Source organism: Leucoraja erinacea, chromosome 9 (genome assembly GCF_028641065.1).
Source record: "Leucoraja erinacea ecotype New England chromosome 9, Leri_hhj_1, whole genome shotgun sequence".
Lineage (NCBI taxonomy): Eukaryota > Metazoa > Chordata > Chondrichthyes > Rajiformes > Rajidae > Leucoraja > Leucoraja erinaceus.
This window is the reverse complement of record NC_073385.1, coordinates 30,676,175-30,700,151: the sequence shown is the minus strand read 5'-3', so window position 1 is coordinate 30,700,151 and position 23,977 is coordinate 30,676,175. Positions and strand designations below refer to the sequence as shown.

Genomic DNA, 23,977 nt, shown 5'->3' with positions numbered 1-23,977 from the left:
CCAATAATGGTATGGTAAAGTAATTGATATAAATATGACAATATTAATGGAAATGTTTCAGAAAGGTGACAAGATTAAAGAAAGTGAATTTTTAATATTAAATCTTCAGCACTAGAATCAAAGATTTTATTTCAGTCTAAATTAAATTAAAATTGAATATTCTGTATATATGTTGTAGCAATTTGATCTGTGATTTATTTCCTGATATTGCTTTCAAAACCACAATTATTCAGTAGAAAATCCTGCTACAATTATCCTTTTGATTTTGCATCCGTCAACCAGCAGAATATACGGGGCATCTCAACATTTCATGTCATCCACAAAAACTTGTTTGTAGCCAATGTAGACTCCCGATATGGTCAACAATTCTTCCACTGAACCCTATTCAGAATAATCTGGACAACACCAGCAGCCTCCTTCCATCTTTGGCACTTTTGGATAGTGCCAAATGTTGGGCTCTTCACTGTATTAAGCAGATGGTCAGGGAATTAGCGCAATATAATTTGTGGTGGGCTTGTTTTTCCATTGTTTATTCAAAAGGAATTGTGATAATGTTAAACCGTAATCTTCAAATTCTTCAAAATTATGTTCCTTTGCACACACCTCTGGGCAGACTTTTCAGTGAAAACCAGAGATTGGAGAATAGTGAAAGGCTTGGTTGGAATGGATGTGTAGTGGATTTTTCCACTCGTGGGAGAGTCTAGGATCAGAAGTCATAGCCTCAGAATAAAAGAACGTTCCTTTAGGAAGAAGATGGGAGGGATTTCTTTAGACAGAGCATGGTGAATCTGTGGAATTCATTGCTACAGAAGGCTGTGGAGGATGGACATTTTTAAGGCAAAGATAGATAGATTCTTGATTGGTATGGGTGTCAAGGGTTATGGGGAGATGGCAGGGGAAGGGTTGAGGGGGAGAGTTAGATCAGCCATGGCGGAGTAGACTTGATGGGCCAAATGGCCTGATTCTGCTCCTATCACTTATGAAGGTAGAAATTACTCCTGACGTACTGTAGGCATGTAGAGGAGCTTGTCAAATGATTTGAGTTCTCAAATAGCTGGATTTCACTCAAAATTTGGGGCATGGGGCAACCAATCTATCCGTCGTCTACCTTAGCCAGGAATTTCAGAATCTTATAGAGGGCAGAGAATGGAGACGCAAGGAACTGCAGATGCTGAAATCTTACAGGGAATACAATGCTGGAGTGACTTGGCAGGTCAGGCACTATCTCTGGAGGACATAGATAGGTGATATTTCAGGTGGGGACCCTTCTTCTGAGTCTGAAGCCTGAAACATCGCCTATCCAATGAGCTGATAAAAAAAACTTCTGGGTTTTATCAACTGTCATTGTTCAGAGGTTCAATATATGTACAACATTTTTTTGTAGCTTGAGGCTTTATTACAATAATAATATGACCTCCAAAGGGTTTACATTTATTACTGTAATTCCTGAAGCTAAAAAGATTTTCTCTTTTCAGAAAGCTGTGAGTTAGTAAATAATTAATATATGTCATAAACTAACAGCGGTTTGAAAAATGTTTAAAACTATTGGGGACAAGGAAAATAACGGATCATAAATTTTAATAAATTGGCTGTTCTCTGTTCCATGACACCCAGCACTCAGTTCAAGGGCAATATAAGATGGGAAATAACTACAAGCCTCTAGTAAATCCACATCCAAAGAATCTATTCTTTCTTATTTCATAAAAGAGCTCTATGTTTTATTATAATTTTTGAAGTATTGTTTTTAATAACAGCCAAACCAGCTGGTTAAATTTATTTATTACTCAACGTGTGTAATTTTATTCAAAGTTATTTCTTGTACAAGCTAGATTCCACTGCATCTTATATGTGAAATAATTATTCAATCCACTCATGCATCAATACACAGCAATGGCTCTCCATGTCAGAAACACTCATGAAAAGGCAGAATTGAAGAATAAATGAGGGGGCTACTGCAGGTCTTTACACTTGAAGTCAGATGCTAGCTCACCTGATAGTCTATGCTCTCTAAGGTACACAAAAATGCTGGAGAAACTCAGCGGGTGCAGCAGCATCTATGGAGCGAAGGAAATAGGCAACGTTTCAGGCCAAAACCCTCTCTGTTCACCGCTGAGCTCAGTTTGGGGCAATAATTTGTTGAGGACAGTGCTTCGATGCAATTCACTTCCATTGCTTGGCTTTACTGAAATTATTTCAATCTGTCTAACATTTAAAAACAGTTCAAAACCTTCAAAAGCATGTCAAAGGCTATCAAGGTATTATAATGCCTGTCTTCTCGGAGTCCACCTTCCTGTGACTAGTGTTGGGTGCAGAGGGTCAGCTCATTGGTGGGTGCAGGCTGAGACAGTGTGCTTTCAGGGACCTGACAAACAACTTAAGCTGATGTTTGTCCTTGCTGTTAAAAAGGCAAATGTTGTCAACTGCATGTAGCTCACTTCCATTTGCAGTTGCTCATTTGGCAGATCTAACAAGAATACTATCAGAGGCACAAGGAACTGCAGATGCTGGAATTTTCAGCAAAGTATTGGAGGAACTCAGTGGGTCAGAAGCATTTGTGGAGGGAAATGGACAGACACCATTTCGGGTCGAGACTGGCTCATTTCACTGTACTTTGTTGCTTGACTCACTGAGTACCTCCAGCACTCCATGCTCAGAAACATTTAATTGTCACCATCATATGCCCTCTGCTAGCATTGTCTCTGGAGCAACTATTGATCTGAAGTGTAACTGAGCTAACTGTATCAGCAACGAGAGCAATTCAAACATGGAGCATTCTCCAGTTAGTGGCTCCTCTGTTGACTCTCCAAAACCTCCTCCATAGAAACAACACACTCAGCAACGTGATGAATATTTGTGCAGCTAGAAAACCATAACTGTAACTAATATCTCAAACACAATGAAAGAACATTGATGTGACATAACTCTCTGAAGCTTTCATCCTTCCGTAGACATGTTTAAGTATTATAATACATTTAATATTTCAATTGCACTATAACAGTAATCACCAAACTGTAGTTTTGTACGTAAAAGTTATTGTCAATGTGTCTGGAATTTTTAGCTCCGAGCAATGAGTTATTTTCCATCTCATGCAGTTTGTAATTGCATGATTGTGGTTAAATCCTAACCTTTCCATAATGATTTTACAGCATATTGAAATACATTTTATGTAAAAGAGCCATAAATAATCAAATAGAAGCTGTGATCAGACAGGCATCAGTGTGTGATTACTGGTTACAAATGTGAATAGGGCACAGGTGCTGGACTCCACGGGGGGGGGGTTGGCAAGTACAGCTTCAGTTTAAAGTTAACACTGTGCAGAGATTGGAACACGCACTGTGTTTGTTATAGAGTGCAGGAGGCCTGGGGAATCACACCATAACAATCTCGGACTGACCTCAGAAGGAGCAACTTGGTTGAATGGAGATTAAATGGCATTGTATAGTGATAGGTAATTATGTGTTATGAAAGGTTTCACGTTAATGCTTTGCTTATTAGGGTTGAGTTACATTGTGCTTTATGTGTTTTCTTTCAGGTGTGTTGTATGAAACAGAAGGACTGCAAACACTATCTGCTTGGAGAGTGGAGAAACATAAACAATCCTAAATGCATGGGATAACCAACAAAATGATGAATCACTAAACCTGCCAGTTAATTTATTTCAGAGGCGATCTGGCAGAGGTACATAATAGAAACATAGAAAATAGGTGCAGGAGGAGGCCATTCGGCCCTTCGAGCAAACACTGCCATTCATTGTGATCATGGCTGATCGTCCCCAATCAATAACCCGTGCCCGCCTTCTCCCCATATCCCTTGATTCCACTAGCCCCTAGAGCTCTATCTAACTCTCTCTTAAATCCATCCAGTGATTTGGCCTCCACTGGCCTCTGTGGCAGGGAATTCCACAAATTCACAACTCTCTGGGTGAAAATTGTTTTTTCTCATCTTGTCCTAATTTAGACTGTGGCCCCTGGTTCTGGACACTCGCCCAACATTGGGAACATTTTTCCTGCATCAGTATTTATGAAATCTTAAATGATAAACATAATATATTTATTTTACATATCTACACATTTTCGTTTTACTTATACAGTGATTTACTTAACTTACAAACCTAATCTGACTACTGGTTTACGGATCCTGCCTGATCGTCTAATAGTAATAGGTGTAACAAGTTTAGGTGTTTGACTCAATTGTTGGCTAGTTTGGCTCTGTTTTAGTACCTGACTTTGACCGGAGGAATCTGTTTCTTTGTCTGTAGTAACTGAACTTTGTGTTTCAATCACAGTGGTCTCTTCCAACTCACTTTCAGATACAAACTCAGGAATTAGGACTTCATGCTCAGTTTTTGGCCCATCTTTGGCTGGAATCATTTGATCAACATGAACACTTTTGATCCTATCTCCAACTTCAATTAAGTATCTTTTTCTTCCACACACTTCCACTATTTTCCCAACATCCCATTTGTCTCGACTGGACTTGTTGGGGGGACTGAGAACACAAACCTGCTCATCTGGCTTGAAGTACCTCTCCTTTTTGTGGGAGTCAAAATTGCGTTTTTGACTTAACTGTTTTTGCTCAACTCAAGGCCAAATTGGGTTGAACTGGACAGGTGTATTCTTAGCCTTCTCTTCATCAACAGTTCTGCTGGTGAGTAACCCGTTGTTGGGTGTTGTGTGGTTCTGTGCTTCAGCAAGAAACTAGCCAAATCATGTTTCATGCTGAGCTTTGAACTACCCTGCAAAACCCGTGTCTTGAGAGCATCTTTGACAATTCTAATAGACCTTTCCGCTGCCCCGTTGGAGGCTGGATGGTATGGGGGAACAAGTGTGTGTTTTACACCATTACACTGCATAAATTCTTTGAACTGTTCTGACCGAAACTGAGGCCCATTATCAGAAACAAGTTCTTCCGGTAAACCATGGCATGCAAAAATGGATCTCAACTCATCTATGGTACGCTAAGTAGTAGTGCTTGACTCCATATGCTTAACCTCAATCCATTATTTGGCTAGAGATAGCCTGACAAACCTTCGATGATTTGTCCAGCTGCTGTTTTAAACTACAGTCCCCTACATAGAAGGATCTGCGGCCTATCATGTCCAGCTCGCAAACAACTGCGACACAACTCTGTATTTACTGTTTAAACTGTTAAACAATACTGCATGTTGCAAAACTGTCCTGTACTGCATTTAAAGGGTGAGTTCACAAACTCTATCCCATCCTTGTCGCCATTTTGTTATATTCCGGACGGCAGAATGAATATCAACTTACACGCAGGATGCCTGGATCACGAGAGAGAGATTTATTACCCAACATTCCCTACTTATATTGAACACCAACTCATTAACATATACATGAATATGTATGAATATATTACAATCCATACCCCCTCCATTCCCTGCATACCCATGTGCCTATTTAAAAGCCTCTTAAACACCACTATAGTATCAGCTGCCAACACCACCTCTGGCAGTGTGTTCAAGGCACCCACCACTCCCTGTATAAAATATACATCCACGCACATCTCCTTTAAACTATGCCCCACTCACCTTTAACTATGCCTTCTGGTCGTTGACATTTCCACCATGAGATAAGGGTTCTGACTGTCTGCCCTATCTGTTCCTCTGATAATTTAGCATATTTCTATCTTCCCTCTGGCACTGTTCCAGAGAAAACAACCCATCTTGTAGCTAATAATCTAGCTCTAATCTAGGCATCATTCTGGTAAATCGCCCGCACCTTCTCCAAAGCCTCCATATCCTTACTGTAATGTAACTCAAGTGTTTGAACTCGCCCTGGGGAGCTGATAAACAACCAATGCCTTCCTGTAGCCTGGCTATAATCTGCTCGTGCTTACTCAATCCATTTGCAGATTCTGTCTGTCTGCAATGTCTGAACAATCTTCAGGAACAAATCCTTCTCGAACAGATCATTCCATGGATGGAACCCGGAAAATGGTATTTCTAAAAGTAATAAAAGCAAAAAGGTATTGGCATATTGAGGGGTATAGGCTGTAAACTTTTCTGAACCTTCTTTCCCTTATAAGATTCAATATGCTACCACCTTCAATGAAATTGATGCCCTATTGACAAATATCCTTTTGATGGCCGGGCTAATTGTCACCATGATCCATTCTCCAGACTGTTTAGTCCCTGGATAAAATAAGCCTGCTTCATTCCACTTCTTCTGACAGCTACCTTATCCTGAAAAAATGTGTTGCAAGATGGCTGCGTGTTATGCGTACCGTGGCTGAACTGTCAGAGGTGTGCGAAGATCTTGAGCATGCAGAACCTCTCTCTGGAATGGGGGGGGGGAGAGTTTACTTCCTTTCACAATCTTTGAGATGTGGGAAGAAACTGGAGCCCACGGAGGAAATTCAATTGATCACAAGGAGAATAGGCAAACTCCACCCAGACAGCACCCGGGGTCAGGTTCCAACCTGGGACTCTGAGGCTGTGAGGCAGTGGGTTTACCAGCTGCAACACTTTGAAATGCCCATGCCTGGTTGATTCCCAAACTGGTCACAAGCCAGGAACTTTGGACTTTTGGACTTTTCCGCATCTGACGTCGCCATAAGTGTATTGAGCTAGCAGCAGAATATTCCTTTTGACTGTTTACATCTATAGCTGTGTATGTTGACTTGATATTTATCAGCAATAATCCTCTTTGTGAAGCAAATTAGAGATAGTCAAAATTGCATATTTATGACAAACAAGTAGACCAGAGGAGTAATTATCTTCCCAAACAGATGTGTGCGAAATCTAAAATCAGTGCCTATTGATTCCATGGAGTTTCCCACTATTATTACCGGAATGTAGAAGGTTTAATTTGCATTGATCCCTGGCATTTTCATCACTCACAGCTTCTTCATTTCATTGTGACACCAGGTAATTAGTGAGACAGTAGTGAGCCCGAGGTTGAGACTGAAAGGAGGTAAATGTTTTCCATTTACATGGTAATTAGAATTTAAATAAAAGTTGTCTCTGTTCTTTTCTCCAACTAAATGCACGTTTCCCGATGCAAAAGTAAGTCGGCAGAGAGGTGATTTTTAAAATATCAACATGATATTTTATCAGCTTGGGCCCACAACAATAAAAACTGAAAATGTTTCAAACACTCAACAGGTCAGGCAGTATCTGTGGAAAGAAAAACAGAATTAATGTTTCAGGTTAAAAACTCTTGGTCTGAGAAAAGCGGTACTAACGTTGTCTCTCTTTCCACAGATGCTTGCTGACCTGAGTGTTTCCAACATTTTCAGTTTTTGTTCCAGATATCTAGCATTTGTAGTTTTTGATTTTCAGTTCACCAACAAGCCTGAGTTTGAGGTTTTTTTTTAAGTTCTGGAGGATACTTGCATCAAGCAGCATCTGTGAAAATAAATGGACAGATAAATGTTTTGGGTTGGGACTCCTCTTCTGATTGAAACATGCCGACCTGAGACGTCATCTGTCCACTTTCCTCCATGGTCTGTGCACAAACATAATGCCAAGTTAAACTGATCTCCTCTGCCCCACATGATCAACCCCTCCATTCCATGCATATCCATGCACATATCTAAAAGCCTCTTAAATATCCATCATCCCTGGCAATACATTCCAGGCACCCACCACCCTGTGTGTAAAAAAATGTCCCGCATCTCCTTTAAACTTTGCCCCTCTCACCTTAAACCTATGCCCTGGACTCCTTGGCATTTCTGGCTCTGGAAAAGTGATTTATTCCTTTGGACATTTTATTTCTTGCTCTGTCGTGAAGGTCAATGATCATTCCTAATACACAGTGTCTGGAACTCCCCACAATAGTGACTTATACTAAACCGTGACTTATACAGCTGCGATGTAACTTCCACACCCTTGTATTATTATTCTTGAGATAGAAATGCAAATATATTCGTCTATTCAAATATTTTCATTATATGTTGAGATTTTCAATATCAAAACTATTTACTGTTTATAAATGACGATTCAGTCCAAGTGATCACCCCTTCAAACTACATAACCTTACGTATGACTACAACTTATTAACCTCAGTCTCCTACTCCTAAAGTAGGAGTAAACGGGTTCTTTTCACAATGGCAGGCAGTGATTAGTACCGCAAGGCTCAGTTCTGGGACCCCAGCTATTTACGATATATATTAATGATTTGGACGAGGGAATTGAATGCAACATCTCCAAGTTTGCGGATGACACGAAGCTGGGGGGCAGTGTTAGCTGTGAGGAGGATGCTAGGAGGCTGCAAGGTGACTTGGATAGGCTGGGTGAGTGGGCAAATGCATGGCAGAGGCAGTATAATGTGGATAAATGTGAGGTTATCCACTTTGGTGGCAAAAACAGGAAAGTAGACTATTATCTGAATGGTGGCCGATTAGGAAAGGGGGAGATGCAACGAGACCTGGGTGTCATGGTACACCAGTCATTAAAAGTAGGCATGCAGGTGCAGCAGGCAGTGAAGAAGGCGAATGGTATGTTAGCATTCATAGCAAAAGGATTTGAGTATAGGAGCAGGGAGGTTCTACTGCAGTTGTACAGGGTCTTGGTGAGACCACACCTGGAGTATTGCGTACAGTTTTGGTCTCCTAATCTGAGGAAAGACATTCTTGCCATAGAGGGAGTACAGAGAAGGTTCACCAGACTGATTCCTGGGATGTCAGGACTTTCATATGAAACAAAGACTGGATAGACTCGGTTTGTACTCGCTAGAATTTAGAAGATTGAGGGGGGATCTTATAGAAACTTACAAAATTCTTAAGGGGTTGGACAGGCTAGATGCAGGAAGATTGTTCCCGATGTTGGGGAAGTCCAGAACAAGGGCTCACAGTTTAAGGATAAGGGGGAAATATTTTAGGACCGAGATGAGGAATACTTTTTCACACAGAGAGTGGTGAATCTCTGGAATTCTCTGCCGCAGAAGGTAGTTGAGGCCAGTTAATTGGCTATATTTACGAGGGAGTTAGATGTGGCCCTTGTGGCTAAAGGGATCAGGGGGTATGGAGAGAAGGCAGGTACAGGATTCTGAATTGGATGATCAGCCATGATCATATTGAATAGCAGTGCAGGCTCGAAGGGCCGAATGGCCTACTCCTGCACCTATTTTCTATATTTCTATGTTTCTACACTCAGCTAATTTCCTAAAAAGGCTAATAATTTTCCTTCAATTCCATAAACTTCAGTTTAAAAATGAGTGCAAGCACATTGTTCCTTGAAAGAGGCGTCACAGGTGGACAGGGTGACGAAGATGGCTTTTAGTATACTTCATCGGTCAGGAAATTGAGTACCTCAGTTGGGACGTTATGTTACAGTTGTACAAGATTTTGGTGAGGCCGCACCTGGAGTATTGCGTTCAGTTTTGGTCACTCTGCTGTAGGAAAGATGTCATTAAGCTGGAAAGCCCACAGAGAAGAGTTGGGAGGATGTTGCCAGGACTCAAGGGCATGAGATACAGGGAGCAGTTGGGCAGGTTAGGAGTCTATTCCTTGGAACATAGGAGGCTGAAGGGTGATTTTATAGTTGAATACAATCATGACAGTATTAAAATGGTTGAAGGCAGATTGTGTTTTTCCCAGGGTTGGAGAATCAAGAACTAGAGGACAGCTTGAAGGTGAAAGGGGATAAATTTAATAGGAACCCGAGGGTAACTTTTTAACACAAAGTGGTGGTATATAGAATGAGCTGCCAGAGGAAGTAGTTGAGGTAAATACAATGACAACCTTTGAAACATGGATAGGAAAGGTTTAGCTGGATATGGGTTTGTAGGTTAATTGGCCATCTCTGAAAATTGCTTCTAGTGGATGAGAAAATAGTATAACATAGAATTAGTACCGATGGTTGATTGATGGTCGGCATAGACTCAGTGGCCTAAAAGGCCTGTTTCCATGCTGTATCTTTCAATTAATCAATTAGCACTTTTTCAGCAGATAAAGGTTATGATTCTTTTGCTTATTGCTATGATGTTCCATCTTTTCAATTAGTTAAATTTCGTTAACTTCAATTATTGGTCACTTTAAGAAGAGTTAATTACTGTGGCTTTATCTCGTCTCTCCTTGACCCGAGAGCTCATTGCACCATTTGCTCGATGCTGCCCCCTGCTGGCACACATTGAAATAGCCACTGCAGCTGCTTTTAATGTCAATTGATTCACCATCTCTCTGTAGCCATTTCTCATCACTAGAACATTGACATTGAAACTTACTTCTCAAAAATACCATTCTTCTTAAAGATGCCATTGTTGGGAAGAGTGTAGAGAGGATTTATGTTGCCGGGACTTGAGAGCCTGGCCTATAAGGGGAGGCTGGATGACCATAGGTTTAAGCTCAGAGGGGAAACATTTAATGAGAACCCGAGGGGCAACATTTACACACACATTCACTCACACACATTCACTCACAGACTCACAGACAGACACACATTCATACACACACTCACACAGACTCCCACACACACACACACTCATACACACACACACACACACACAGTCACACTCACACACTCACACGCACACGCACACACTCACACACACTGACTCACATACCATATATATGACAGTAAACTTTCTTGAATCTACTCACACGGCCGAGCACAGCCTCTCCACTGTGGGGCTTCTGCAGTCAGAGGCACTTCTGCAATTAGCGTGACCTCTGCACTCACCGGAAATTACGCAATCACGCGACCTGTCTACTAAGCTGTCCACTAAGCGGAAGTAACGAACAGTCGGACCTAATAAAGCATTTATTCCTTCCAAACACAGTCGAACCTAATAAAGCATTTATTCCTTCCAAACACAGTCAGACCTAATAAAGCATTTATTCCTTCCAAACACAGTCGGACCTAATTAAGCATTGCAGTTTCAAGCAAAGGCAGGGCAGTAGGCCAAACAACTAATGGCATTGTCATTTCATTTCATTTCAATTAAGCATGGCACTTTCAAGCACAGGCAGGGCAGCAGGCCAAACAACTCATGGCATTGTCATTAAGGGCTAACAAATCATTTATTGCAAGTACATTGCAGACTCACAGTTCAATTGATTCACAGCTTAGAATGCCAGTCGTGGCCTCTCCCTCGCGATCTTGCAGAGTGACTGACTGACATCCAGGCATCCGAGGATTTATAGTCCTCCCCCCCCCCCCCCCACCCCCCCCCCCCCACACGGAAAGGGCGTTACCATCATTGCGGTGATTGACAGGCAAGAGGACCAATCAACTGATCTCAAGGTTTTTTAAACACTCATAACTTTTTTATTTTTTATCGATGGGAAAAATCCTCAGGGCCTGCTCAGCGGAGGAGGACTGTGAGTAAGATGGCCAAAAATCACAGCGATACAGGGTAGTGTTTTTTCTAAAATTAATATGCAGCGCAAACAGGAAGTGGTCAAGATGAGACTTTTAATTATATACATGGGCCAAACGTGGGCAAATGAGACTAGCTTAGATGAAGCACCTTGGTCAACAAGTGGCTAAGAGCCTGTATCTATCTATACCATAAGGCTTTATGGCAAAAAATTCTAGCAATATATAAGAGGTCCATTTATTCACAAAACAGTTTTTAATATAATTGTAACAATTAGAAAGGGATACAAATATTATTTGGTTCACTAAGCAATATGATTTGCAAATTAGCAATGAGTTTGGGTGTTTGGATAGGCACATGGATATGCAGCAAATGGAAGGGGATGAATCACGTGCAGGCAGAGAAGATCAGTTTAAATTGGTATCATGTTCAGCATGGATATTGTAGGCTGAGGGCCTGTTCCTGTGTTCCATGTCCTAGACTCAGATCTGTAATTACTGCTTCAGACTGCCAAAGTATCCAATTTCACATGTTCACTCAGGGTAAAACCAAGGATGTCTATATGGTTTTTGATGCTGTCAACATCAAACTGTCAACACAAACTGTCAGTAGATAATCTCTACAGCATTCTACCTGATCAATATCTTCTGTAATCATAAATCCCTGGAATTGAAGACTGAACTGTCCCTGTGCATATTCCAGCTAATGGCATAGTATATAATGAAATACCGCAATCAATTAACAGTAAGTGTAATTGCTCTGTCAAATGGTTTGTGGCTATTGATGGATGTATCTATACGTTGTAAATTATCTATGATTAATGGTAGCCTAAACTATCCCAAGGGAGAGTTAGGTTAGGTTTATATTCTTAGAGTTGATGTGGAGTTTTAGACCCATAGCTCATAACATTATTTTAGGCTACAGAAAAGTGAAGGGCTGTACAGTTTCCACTGTTTAGAGGCTGCAGCTTTCCCTCTGGAAATAATTATATTATAGTAACTATTTGGGGAAATTCACGAAGACAAAGCATGACAGGAAAGATTGTGCAGTCTGATACCAGAGGAGACAAATCCCTTACCTGGTAACCAATGAAAACCTCACCATTATAAAATGATCGGAGGACTGACTGCATGTACCATTCATGCTCTGGAGGTACAAGAGACTACAGATGCTGGAATCCTGAGTCAAACACAAAGTGCTGGAGGAACTCTGTGGGTCAGGCAGCATCCGTGAAAGGAATGAACAGATGATGTTTGGGATCAGAGCCCATCTTAATATTCTTTTATATTTTGATATAAATGTCAAATATATACATATATGATATACATTTTATTTTATAATAAATTACATTAATTTATAGAATGTATAAGATTGGGTATTTAATATAATAAATTGTATATTAAATGTTAGACAATAGACAATAAGTGCAGGAGGCCATTCGGCCCTTCAAGCCAGCACCGCCATACAATGTGATCATGGCTGATCATCCCCAATCAGTACCCCGTTCCTGCCTTCTCCCCATATCCCCTGACTCAGCTATTTTTAAGAGCCCTATCTAGCTCTCTCTTGAAAGCATCCAGAGAACCTGCCTCCACCTGAGGCAGAGAATTCCACAGACACAAAATAATGTTATATTTTGATTTTGTTCTCTCCTCTCATGTTCGTGAAATGAGGGTGATTTTAATCTTTAAGCTATTTATTTCTAGTACTTTAAGTGTGTGACAATGACAGAACAAGCAGATTTGAGGATCAATGATTGGCGTATGAACAACTAATTTTATTATAGTGAAATACAGTGAAAAAGAATCAATGAGGCAACTAATATATGATATTGGAAAAGGGATTAATAAAGTGACAAATCTCGCACCTTCTGTCCGTTCTTGTCTCCAGTGAGATTAAGTGGTGACTGGTAGCATAGAGTCTCACGGCATTCTGCCCATCGAGGACTTGCGGTGGCTGGTCTGGAGAACCCAAGGGTTCTGACACTGTTCCTATCCTCCCAGTCCGAGGGGAAGTCCCACGCGTGTCCTGGCACCATTCCGATCCCAAGGGAATTCCCCATGTGAGTGTCCTGGCACCTTTCCTATCCCGGCTGAGGAAGTTCGACCCAAGGGTTCTGACACCGTTTCCATTTTGGTTCCAGGATAATTCCCTCTCAAGCATCTTGGCACCGTTCTGATCGTGGTGCATGGAGAATTCCCACTCTAGTCTCCTGGCACGTTCCCATGCTGGTTTGGGATTCCAAAGTCTCATAATAAAACTTCCTCTTATATACCAAGACCACTCCAGGAAAAACAACTTCTGTTGACAATTGACTTTAGAGATACAACACAGAAACAGGCCCTTCGGCCAAACGGGTCCACACTGACCAGCGATCACCCCACACACCAGCATTATCTTACGCATTAGGGGCAATTTACAATTTTAACAAAGCCAATTAACCTACAAACCTGTACGTCTTTGCAGTGTGGAAGGAAACCGGAGCACCCGGGGAAAACCCACATGATCACAGGGAGAACGTACAAACTCCACACAGACAGCACTCATAGTCAGGATCAGACAATACAATACAATACCATTTATTTGTTATCATTTGAACCTCTTGAGGTTCAAACGAAATTTGGTTTCTGCAGTCATACACACAAGAAAAAAGAACCAAGACACAACACAATTTACACAAACATCCATCACAGTGAATCTCCTCCTCACTCTGATGGAAGGCAAAGTCTTATCTCTCCCCTGCACTCCTCCCGATGTCCGAGTCAAAGCCCCCGGCGGGCGATGGTAAGTGTCCCACGACCGTTAAAGCCGCGCCTGGCGATGTAAGGCCCTGCTCCAGGTCATCCTCAACCCCGCAACTCGGGCGGGAAAAGTCGCCATTGCGGAAGCCCCGAAAAGCGGGCTCCCGGTGTCACTGTCCACCAGACCTGCGGCTGGAGCCCCCGAATCTCCTGGGTCGGGTCGCAGCAGCGCGCAACTACAGCTCCTCCTGCTCCTAACTCGGCCAGCTCCACGATGGTGGGTAAGTCCGCAGCTCCGCGACTGGAGCCCCAGGTCGTTCCGGTTGGAGGCCGCCCACGGTGCTAGACCCCAACGACAACGGAGACCCGACAGAGAAAAGGTTCGGGTTCTCCGTGCAGGGGAAAGATTTTAAAAAGTTTTCCCCACCACCCGCCCCCCACACACATACTCAGTTAAAAAAAACCCCACTATAACTACATTTAAACAAGACAAAAAATAAAAAAAGACAGACGGACTGCAGAGGCCGCTGCGACGTGAGTCGCGCCGCCCACGTAGTCCGCATCTCTGGCACTGAAAGGCAGCATCTTTACTACTGCGCCACTGTGCCATCACTTAGACCATATCAGCGGTGTTGGAGGAAAATAACAGATATAAAGGTGCAACATTTCCCAATATTCCCACTGATTTCCTGGGAATTTCTAGTCTGTGATCTTCTCCTTCCCACCACTTGGGTCCTTGCAGTAGTTGGTAGTTGGTGGCATGTAATCACTTTATGCCATTTCTCTTTGCCCATCAAATCTAACTCTCTTTCAGTCGCCGCCTGTTTCTAGTCTCGGTATCTTCCTCAAACCCATCAGTAACCTGTGAGATGGTTCCTATTTGAAATGCTACATAACATTGATTGATAGATACAGCAGGTAAATAGGTAATTTGGCCCACCAAGACACATTGACCTTTGTCACCCCTTCACACTAATTCTATGTTTTTCCTCTTTCGGATCCGCTCCCCACACACCAGGGGCAATCTATGGAGTCCAATTGACCAGCACCAGAGGTCAGGATCAAACCTGACCCTGTGAGTCAGCTCTATCATAACAGTACAAAAAACAAATACAGTGCACAGTCCATAGAAGATCATTGTGTCTACTCTGGAATTTAGAAGGATGAAAGGAGATCTTATTGAACCATATAAGACCATTAAGGGATTGGACACACTAGAGGCAGGAAACATGTTCCCGATTTTGGGGGAGTCCAGAACCAGGGGCCACAGTTTAAGAATAAGGGATAGACCATTTAGAACGGTAGATGAGGAAAAACTTTTTCATCCAGAGAGTTGTGAATCTGTAGCATTCTCTGCCTCAGAAGGCAGTGGAGGCCAATTCTTTGGATGCTTTCAAGAGAGAGTTAGAGGTCTTAAGATAGTGGAGTCAGGGGATATGGTGAGGAGGCAGGAACGGGGTACTGAATGTGGATGATCAGCCATGATCACAGTGAATGGTGGTGCTGGCTCGAAGGGCCGAATGGCCTAATCCTGCACCTATTGTCTATTGTCTATAGTTGCTGAGGTTAGTGTTCCAGCTGGACTATCCCTCACATGACTGAATTCTACTTTAAATGAATTTTTCATCTGAATTTGTAAGACCAGGAAGGTTTAGAAAACAGTAGGAGGACATTCAGTACATTACTTTACAGAAGAAATCGAAAGCTGACTGACTGCCAGCATTCTCTCCATAGCTCTGCTTCAACTATTTGTTCCATTTGCTCATGCTGTTTGAAATCATCTCTCTTAACCTCTTCCTGTGGGAAAGCTTTCCATGCAGAAACAGGTTTCCCCGCACCCTTTCACATTTAGTTTACTTTAGTTTAATTTATTATTGTACCGAGGTACAATGAAAAGCTGTTGATTGCGTGCTATGCAGTCGAAGAAAAGACTATACATCATTGTAATCATGCCATCCACAGTGGGCAGATAAATAAAGGGAAGATACTGTATAACTTTGAAGTCTGATGAAGTACGATTGCTGATAGTTTAAAGATCTCCCTGCTCAGTAATGATCATAAATTGATGACCCCTGTCGCTGACTCCGTGATCAGAATAATTTTTTTTTCAAATTTTGTCCGTGTTAAAACAATAATAAACCTGCCTCTTCTGCCTCAGTAGAATTAATCCTAAATAATTCCCTATATCAAGTAATTCCTCATAATTTTACGTCCCTTTCTTTAAAGACGTGCTTCCTATTTTGGTAAATGTTAGCCGTTTCTCCTTCAGTCCAAACACAAACATCATCTATGCATTCCCACCACAAATACTTCCTGATCACCTGGGTTCTTCCAGCACTTTGATTTTTGCTCAAGATTCCACCATCTGCAGTCTCTTGTTTCTCCATTTGTTTCTTCTTAATAGTTTTTAAATTACTTTTTGTGATGACTATGGTGGGGTGCAGGGGTATGTGGGGCTGAAATAATGGGAGTCACAAAGTTGTAAACTTACCACTAAATATCCCTTCTGTAATAAAAAGATCAGATTCTTTTAAAATTCTTATCCATCCATGCATGCAAAAAAAGTGATTTCACGAAATTGTATTGGTGATGCTGGAGTATAGTGGTGTAGAAGCATCCAGCACAGAAACAGGCCCTTTGCCCCAACTCATCCAAGCCGACTATCTAAGCCAGTTCTATGTGCCCGCAATTGGCCCATGTCCCTCTAAACCTTTCCTGTCCATGATCCTGTCAAAGTGTCTTTCAAATGGTGACAAAAAGAACTGCCGATGCCAGAATCTTGCATAGAACATAAAGTGCTGGAGTAACTCAGCAGACCAGGCAACATCTGTGGAGGGCATGGATAAGTGATGTTTCGGGAGACTGAATTAATAAGTGTTGTTATTGTGCCTGCCTCAACTTCCAAGTGGTAAAGATCCATGAATGGCTAATGTGGAATTATATTAAATGAAGGTTTATTTTGCAATCAGCATTTCTTGTAGAACATTTGTTCATCATAAAGTCATAGTCATAAAGTGATACAGTGTGGAAACAGGCCCTTCAGCCCAACTTGCCCATACCAGCCAACATGTCCCAGCAACACTAGTTCCACCTGCCCGCATTTGGTCCATGCCCCTCCAAACCTATCCTATCCATGTACCTATCTAACTAATTCTTAAATGTTGGGATAGTCCCTGCCTCAACTACCTCCTCTGGCAGCACTTTCCATACACCCACCACCCTTTGTGTGAAAAGGTTACCCTGTAGATTCCTATTAAAGCTTTTCCCTTTCACCTTAAACCTATTCCCTCTAGTCCTCGATTCACCTACTTTGAGCACAAGACTCTGTGCATATGCACGATCTATTCCTCTCAAGACCTTATACAAGACCTTATAAGATCCCATCATCCTCCTGAGCTCCAAGGAATAGAGTCCCAGTCTACTCAACCTCTTCCTATGGCTCAGACACTCTAGTGCTGGCAACATCCTTGTAAATCTTCTCCGTACCCTTTCCAGCTTAACAACATCTTTCCTATAACACAGTGCCTAGAATTGAACACAATTGCCCAGAACTGAACGCAGTGTGAATGTATTCATCGTTTTGATTGTACATAATCTGCTAGTACAGTAGAAATATACAAATACAGTCTTCTTACCAAATGATAGTAGGGGATTTTTTGTAATTGTAGCAATTGGAGAGTTAGATGTTGTGGTAAGCTTCATTGTGGGTCTATCATTTATTAGATTACATGACTGTTAAAGCATGCCTGTCCTATATACCTGCTTCCTTACTTTGTTAAATATTCACTTTGCATACATATGGCAAAGCGCGTAAAGTGTTTACTAATGGGATCAAGTACAAGAATAACTTTCAAGCATCATCTGTGGCGTCCTGTAGTGCAAAACAAGATATCAACTAGCAAAGGTAAGACCATTAACAAAGCAAAGAAGACAAGGGCTTTGATTGATTGATTGAAAGATACAGGTGGAAACCGGGCTTTCGGCCCACCAAGTTCATGCTGACCATCGATCATCCATTCACGATAGTACGATGTTATTCCACTTTCCAAACCACTCCCTGCAAACTAGTTGAACATTTTTCACAGATGTCAATTAATCTACAAACACACACAGCTTTGGAATGTGGGAGAAAACCAGCACACCCGGAGGAAACCTGCATAGTCACAGGGAGAATGTGCAAACTCCACACAGACAGCACCTAAGCTCAGGATCGAACCCAGGTCTCTGGTGCAGTGAGGCAGCAGCTCTACCAGCCACCCCAGTTGCCTTTGCCTTCTATTAAACTGCAAAGGACTTGAAGTTCAATGGGAATGATTAATTCTTGCAGTTGCCACATCCAATGCGCTGAAAGCATTTGTCATCACCACTCCGACTCAGTTGCGGTTTCCCTGAGGGGAAACTCAATAAGACAATCTGCAGGACTCTCGTGTGTACAGCTTTTTTTTAATGGAAATTAATTTGGATTCATGGATTTTATTTCTCGTCTCCTTCAATTCCATTCAGATTCGGCCAGTGATCTTACGAGGAGGTAACTGGAGCAATTCAGAAGTGGCACCTGTAACCTGCACTTAGATCTTCAGTTACACTGCAAACAGGCCTCCCCTATCCTGCTCAGAAATGGATATGACGCACCTGCTGCCTACCCTGTGCATCTCATGAAACTACATTTGAAATGTATGTATACGGCACAGGGATTTCAAGAAACTACACTGCAAACTTAGACACATTGTTTTCAACCAAAGTTCAAGCCTCTAATAAAAAGGGGTTAGTTTGGTTAATATTTCACTGTGAGCTTGCCGTTCAGGAAGTCTGTGAGGCAGAAAGTCACCAAGGTCTTGCTGGGTGATGAATGATTGGTTTAGGTCTCAGTTCCACTCGATCGTCCCAGCAGTCAGGCAGCATTGATGGGAAATGTGTTTCCAAAAGAACTAAGAAGAGAAATACAGAAAGGCAGTACGTAATTTACCAAACTGGTTATTAAATACTTGTATTGTATTGTATTGTATTCAAATTTATTGTCATTGTCTCAATTCGAGACAATGAAATGAATTTCCCTTTACAGTCAGTTTCATAAAAATAAATAAATAATAAAACATATTAAAAATAAAATAGAATTTGTAAAAAAAAAGCACAAACACAGAAAGTCCACGACACAACATAACACAATGGCACCAAGGTGAGGAAGGCACCATAATCCAGCCAGCCTCCCCTCCGATCTTCCCAGATGTTCACCCGTGGTCGGGGCTTTCCGAGCACCCGCAGTCGCCGCCCCGAGCGGCCCGATGCTCAGGCCCTCTTGCCGGGCTGATGGAACGCCGACGCCGAACCCCGACGGTGAAAATCCTCCTCAGCGGCCCGGACCTCCCGATCAGCCGCCTCCCACCGGAGTCCGCAGTTCCCGAGTCTTTCTGTGAGGCAGAAGACTTGTAACAGAGGTACAACAGAGGAACCTTATAGAAACTTACAAAATTCTTAAGGGGTTGGACAGGCTAGATGCAGGAAGATTGTTCCTAATGTTGGGGAAGTCCAGAACAAGGGGTCACAGTTTAAGGATAAGGGGGAAATCTTTTAGGACCGAGATGAGAAAAACATTTTTCACACAGAGAGTGGTGAAACTGTGGAATTCTCTGCCACAGAAGGTAGTTGAGGCCAATTCATTGGCTATATTTAAGAGGGAGTTAGATGTGGCCCTTGTGGCTAAAGGGATCAGGGGGTATGGAGAGAAGGCAGGTACAGGATACTGAGTTGTATGATCAGCCATGATCATATTGAATGGCGGTTCAGGCTCGAAGGGCTGAATGGCCTACTCCTGCACCTATTTTCTATGTTTCTATGTACAATTCTGCGCTGTTTAGTTCAGTTTAAAGATACAGAATGGAAACACGACATTCAGCCCACCATGTCCACACTGACAATGATCACCCATTCAGACTAGTTCTATGCTATCCCACTTTCACATCCAATCCCTACATGCTGGGAGCAATTTTACAGAAGCCAATTAACTTATAAACCCACACGTCTTTGGTACGTGGGAGGAAACTGGAGCACTCGGAGGAAACCCACGCGGTCAAAGGGAGAACATGCAAACTCCACACAGACTGCACCTAAGGCCAGCGTCCAGGGTGTCTGGCGGTGTGAGGCAACAACTCTACCCGCTGCACCATCATGCCATTGATGCAGTTGAAAAACATCAGGGAAAGGTGTAAAATGTTGGCAGCATGAAACAGACGTTTAGTGCTGTTATACAAATTTAATAATGGAAAAGTGGAACCTCTGTGGGTCTGGGATGGTCCATATATCTAGGAACATAGTCAAAAATTACAGCTTATTGACTGGTTGCATCACGGCCTGGTTCTGCAACTCAAATGCCCAGGAATGAAGATTGCAAAAAGTGGTAAACACTGCCCAGTCCGTCACGATTGCTGACCTCCCCACCATTGATGGAATCTACAGGAGTTGCTGCCTCAAAAAGGCAATCAGCATCAACAGAGACCTGCACCAAGCTCTCATTTCAATCCTCCCATTGGGAAGTAGGTGTAGGAGCCTGAAAACTGTAATGTCCAGGTTTAGGAGCATCTTCTTCCCAACAAACATCAGGCTATTAAACTCGTCAACCTCTAAATAAGCTACAAACTACATAGACATAGGAGGCATTGTTTTTGTCTTTGCACTATTATTGTTTTTTCGATATATACTGAACTATTTTCGTTGTTTATTGTGTTTACAGAGTACTATGTTTCACACCTGTGATGCTGCTGCAAGTAAGAATAAGTAAGAATTTCATTTTTCCTTCTCGGGACATATGACAATGAAACACTCTTGAGTCTTACAATCCATACAATAAATACCCTCACCACAGTTCCTGCAGTTGTGATAAGTCAAGGGTGTTTAATGATCATATGTACCAACAATGGAAGAATGAAATTCTCCTCGGAGATTTACGGTAATGGCCACTCGTCGGTACTCGGGGCTCTCGTGGACATTTTTCAACATGTTGAAAAATCTTCACGAATCTACCCGAGCTTACCTGCCGTTAGCGAGTCTTCCCGAGTATCTGCTGTTAGCGTTACGAGCTGCTAAGAGACGTCCCCGAGCTCCGACGTACCCGCTGCGTTCATTTTCCGTGCTTACCACGAGTTTGATTTTTTTCAAACTCGGGAGAGCTCTTGGAATGAACTCGTACCGTGGGACAGGGCTATTACAGACCTGTGAACACCATAACATGCAGACAATATATTATAATTAAACTAATAACCATAATACTAGGTCACCACAATAGTGCAAAAACCGAAGTCTGTAGCGCAACCAAAGACACAGTTCAAGGAAGATCACATGGTGAAAGTCTGCAAATGTCTTTAATTAACATAGAACTTAGAACTATACAGCACAGAAACAGATCATTCAGCCCAGAATGGCCATGCTGAACATGTTGCTAAATTAGTCATGTGCCTGTCTAAATGCCTCTTAAAATGTACATGATATCATCAGGCTTTTCAAGCTCGTGTTGATGCAGTCATTGGTCTTAAACCTGCTTATAAACCACGGATGAAGCCTGCCCACCGAGTTACTCCAGCATTTGTTTATTTTTGTAAACCAGCACCTGCAGTTCCTTGTGAATAAATTTGCTGATAATTCAAGTGTTTCCACATCTATTTTGTACCAGAGATGATTGTTGAGATATTCTCAGGAATTAACTTTTGATTCCAAGGCCTGGAAATTCAAGTTGCAGTGAAGCTGTGGTGTGATCCCTGTAATCCATGCAATCCTCACCTGAGACGGGGTCTGATACAATATTGTGACTGGGCCACCTGGGTGGGGAAAAACACCAGGAAATAAATATCCTGCCTCAACCCATGGATGGCTTTACAGAGCACAACTAAAACTCCAGTTCCCCACTGCCAGATAACACGCACCTGGCCTCAGATTCTGCCAGCTGAATGAACCATTTGTATGGACGGGTAAGACTAGAAAAGAATACTGACTCCATTACTTATCTCAGAAGCAAGAAACCTGACCAAGTGGACCATTGGAAACGAAAATGTCACACAAAATATGCAACTTGGTAATTCTCTAGAAGTGTTGCTTCGTAGATGAAAAGAGAGTGCATCAGGTGAAGATCATATTTTTATGGCAATGTTTGTTGTAGTGTTAGTCCGTGAACCAACAGTGATCAATATCACAATTGCGAATGAGAGATAAGAGTGTAAAATGAAGTCTAGAAGCCAATAAAAACTCTCAGCACAATCCCTACAGTTGAGTCAAGCATCAAGAGGGTTTAATTGTTGTATGCACAATGGAACAACAAATGTCTTACTTGCTGCAGTTTAATAGTTCCATGAATGCAATATACTCAGATGAATATATAATAATAAAAAATAGGATAAATTAATGACTGTAAGACTAGTGCAAAAACAAAGTCTATGGTGTAACCAAAGTCACAGCAAAAGAAGATTGCACGATAAAGGCCTGCAAATGCCTTTAATTGATCCATCATTAATGATATATCCATTAAATCCCCACTATATCTCCTAATCATTGCATGACACTGCTCTATTTACTCTGACATCGGATACTCTGTAAATATATGATATTTTAATTTTAAAGTATTTGAAGATTTCAGTTGATGTTGGTAGCAGCTTATTTTCATGCTTCTTTCCCCTTCTCAGTATGGACAATTTCAATTTCTGAGTTCCATATTACGCATTTACTCCCCATCTTTCCCCACCCCACTGTCCTCCTGCAGCCATATCCCTCCTTCTGGCTTTCCATTTCACTCAACTCTTCTCTCCTTAACTGACAACCTTGCCTCCTTTTCACCTTTGCCTTTGTCATTTGCTCCCACCGAACTGCCAATCAAACTCTTGTCACCTGAATCCACCTTTTGGGGCCTCGACCCATAACGTTATCCGTTCCTTCTCTCCAGAGATACTGCCTGTCCCGCTGAGTTACTCCAGCTTTTTGTCTATCTTCCACCTATCACTCGCCAAACTTTGTCCTGCTCCCACTACTCTTTTCCAGCTTTCTCCCTGCCCCCCTCCTCCAATCAATCTGAGAAAGGGTCCCAACCCGAAATATTACCTGTCCATTCTGCCCGTTACCCCCACAGATGCTGCCTGACTTGCTGAGTTCCGCCAGCACTTTGTGTTATGCTCAAGATTCCAGCTTCTGCACTCTCTTGGATCCCCTGCTTATTTTAGTTGATGTGTTTTTATTAAAGTACATTGTCCGATCCAATGCTTTTTGATATTTAAGCTAGAAATTCTTGGATTAGAAAGATTAATGTCCAAATGGCACCACTGCAGACAAAATCACAATTTTGATTTTAGAGGAGGTTTCAAAACACTCTGCAACAATCCAACAAGCCACCAGAGGGCAGACTGGGCTAACACAGAACTATCTGTCAGAAGCAGGCTGACTGCCAAACTCAGAGCTCAAGCTACTTGTCACATCCGGCTGCCCTTTGCATTTTTAAATAGAACGTAATTCTCAATGCCGTTCTGCAAGGAATTAACTAGATTTTGCAGCTGTATTTAGAGAGGCATTATTGTAAACAAGGAGTTACACAAATCTTCCCAGCGAGCTTGTTCTTGAACAGTTCTTATGATGTAAGAGTTCTTATGACAAAGTCCAGAGATGAAAAGATAAAAGATGTGAGATAAGGATAGAAGAGGCGTGAATTGTGAAGCCAGAGGAAGGAATATGGGTGGAAAAGGATAGGGGGGGAAGAAGTGGAAATGGGTACAAATTGAGTTGGGGCACATGGTGAAGAGGGGGAGAAAATGAGGGGTGGGGGTAAAAGAGGGGGGGGGGGGATTGTTTGTAGGTTAATTACCTAAAATTGGAGAATTTAATGTTCATACCAAATTCATGCAAGTCCAGATGGGACCCTGGGAGGAGGGGGAGGGGGGGGAAGGAGGGGGGGGGGGGGGGGGGGGGGAAAGGTGGGGGGGGGGGGGG

At 42.2% G+C, this 23,977-nt stretch overlaps 1 long non-coding RNA gene across 2 annotated transcripts in view; it reads left to right on the top strand.

The window, feature by feature from the left end:
- Positions 1-22,974, top strand: part of LOC129700196 (uncharacterized) — a 30,271-nt gene extending 7,297 nt beyond the window's left edge. Inside the window, exons 2-4 of one of the 2 annotated variants that reach the window (XR_008723990.1) lie at positions 3,533-4,647; positions 5,872-5,985; positions 18,524-22,974. This is a non-coding gene — a long non-coding RNA (uncharacterized LOC129700196). The remainder of the gene's footprint in view (positions 1-3,532; positions 4,648-5,871; positions 5,986-18,523) is intronic. The other variant, XR_008723991.1, reaches the window with a different exon arrangement.
- Positions 22,975-23,977: the final 1,003 nt, after the last annotated feature.